Source organism: Dermacentor silvarum, chromosome 2 (genome assembly GCF_013339745.2).
Source record: "Dermacentor silvarum isolate Dsil-2018 chromosome 2, BIME_Dsil_1.4, whole genome shotgun sequence".
In the NCBI taxonomy this organism is placed as follows: domain Eukaryota; kingdom Metazoa; phylum Arthropoda; class Arachnida; order Ixodida; family Ixodidae; genus Dermacentor; species Dermacentor silvarum.
Window position 1 is genome coordinate 34,480,609 of NC_051155.1, and position 2,400 is coordinate 34,483,008.

Here is a 2,400-nt window from a genome sequence, read left to right on the forward strand (position 1 = left end):
CGTCAGCTCGGACCAACGTTCGATACGTATTGGCACTTCCTGGCCGAGTGATGGCCTAAGGTTAACAGCGTGGTTCCAATATTGGCTGGGCCATTCTAATTCCTGGCCGAATGATGGCCTAAGATTAACAGTGTGGCGCGAATATAGGCTGTACCATTCTGATAGAGATCCAACGCTGGCCCGCATTACACATTCAGTAAACAATATTAGCTCGTCCATTCAACAAGGCAGGAATTATTGGACCAACTTTCATATGACTTGCCAACATGGGTTACTAAGTTGGCTTTCTTTGGGCTACATTGGTCCGTACTAAGCCAATTTACGCCTTATCAATTTTTAATACTTTCTGGTACGACTTGCTAAGGTTAAATAGCATGTTTGAAAGACTAATGCTCTGATCACAGGCACACTGCGCAGGAACCAGAAATACGTTTGCAAGCTGTGACCCCTTCAACAGAGCTGATACCACGTTGGTTTAATAACAGCTTCGCTGATATGCTTATCTGTCACGGGGGACGGGCTGATCGACTTGCTGTGACAGACCGCGGGTTGTTCACAGCAGGGCTTAAGTGTGCTCCACACGTGATAATTAAGCAATGGTTTGTGAATGACCTTACGATAAAAATTAATTACGAGGAACGTATGCTTGCATTACGGTCAGAGGATTACGTAGTACAGTAATCGCAAGTGGCTCCATGTATGGGCGGTTGCCGAGTGCTTGAAGCGTGTACATAAGCACTCAAAATTTGTTTCGCGTCGCTTTGGGCAGAAGCAAACAAACAGTGCGACATTGCAATGTTCGCTAGAATGCTTTGCTTCGAAGTTTTCGCACGACAGCCGATGACCTGACGTGCAGGAATACAAAAGGCGCCGTCGGCAGAAAAGGCACTCGACTCGATCATTGGTGTCGACGGCATGTCGATGCAATGTCTTTCTTATCTAATCGAACCTTAAAGAGACGTTTAAGCGTGACTGATTCTGTAAACCCAAAATACTGATGAAAAAAAGAAATACATATATCACTACGTAAAATACTACACCACCTGCTTCGTGAGGTGGTCGTGTGCGTGGGCTGCGAATACCTTATCACAATTTTCGACAGGATGCGTGTTCGAATCCTCGAGGCACTTTTACTTTTTCTTTTCTTTTTTTTAAGTTGCTTATTAATGCGCGGTTAACGTTTGTAATTCCATGCGTTCTCACCCCGATTAATCTGCGGTTATTGGGAGAAATGCCGCTGAAGTGCTAGCATTTCTCGGGGACTTCCGAAGAAAACAATTAAATTATGGGGTTTTACGTGCCAAAACCACGATCTGATTATGAGGCACGCCGTAGTGGGGGACTTCGGAAATTTGCACAACCTGGGGTTCTACGGGTGCACGGGTGTTTTCGCATTTTGCCCCCATCGAAATGGGCCGCCGTGGCCGGGATTCGATCCCGCGATCGGGGACTTCCGAGACATGCTCACAAAAGTGTGGATGGATGGGTGGATAAGGCTGCACCCTTTAAATTGGGCGGCGGCACACGCAACCTAGCCGTGACTAATAAGTTATTTTGTACTTAGCGGAGGGTGAGCTTGCAGTATAGGCCGCCCCCTGTCTTTGATAACTTTAAGTTTATCTTGTCATATAGCAATTTAGCACTTACGTTATACACAACTCAGGATGATTAAGGAACTGAGGTTTTTGATCTTGTGCATGATCCACACAAGTGATAGATAATTATTTCTCTAAAGGGGGCTATTTACCATATTTATTGTAAATTTGGTTTACATTGTGGTCATGGTTCTCTCTGTGCATTCACCAAAACTTAACTAGTCAAAGTAACAGGTGACTTTATAGCCGCATTGGTGAAGTGAGGTTGAGGCTAATGTGCCTGGATTAATAAAACATGTTAGAAGCTGCTATGGCAACAAAACATATAACACGAAACATACACATACTCACGTGTCATCACAGACTTTTGAATTCATCATTAAAAAATGCCACAGTCATCCATTACACTGTGCACAATAATAACAGCTCATACAAGTGACCAAATGCTGTGCATAAAAAGATTTCATTCATGGGGTTTGATGTCCCTAAGCAACAAGCGTGTACGTAGCTGTGATAAATGGTGTGGTGGAAGAAAATGGATTCATTTTGACCTCCTGGGAGTCCGACATGCAGCCAAAGTGCATTACACACAAGCATTATTTTGCATTTTGCCCACATTCATTGCATTGTGGCCACTGCTGGTAGGACCGAGTAGTATTTTCAGTGTTATCCATACAGAAAGGCAATGTAAACTTCCATGGCAATCAGAATGCCTTTTTCCTAAATGTTGCACCATCTGACACATATGTAGTCACAACTCTGAACCCTCAAAGCGCTTGTCCATTGTCTACTCTTTCTTTCGTGC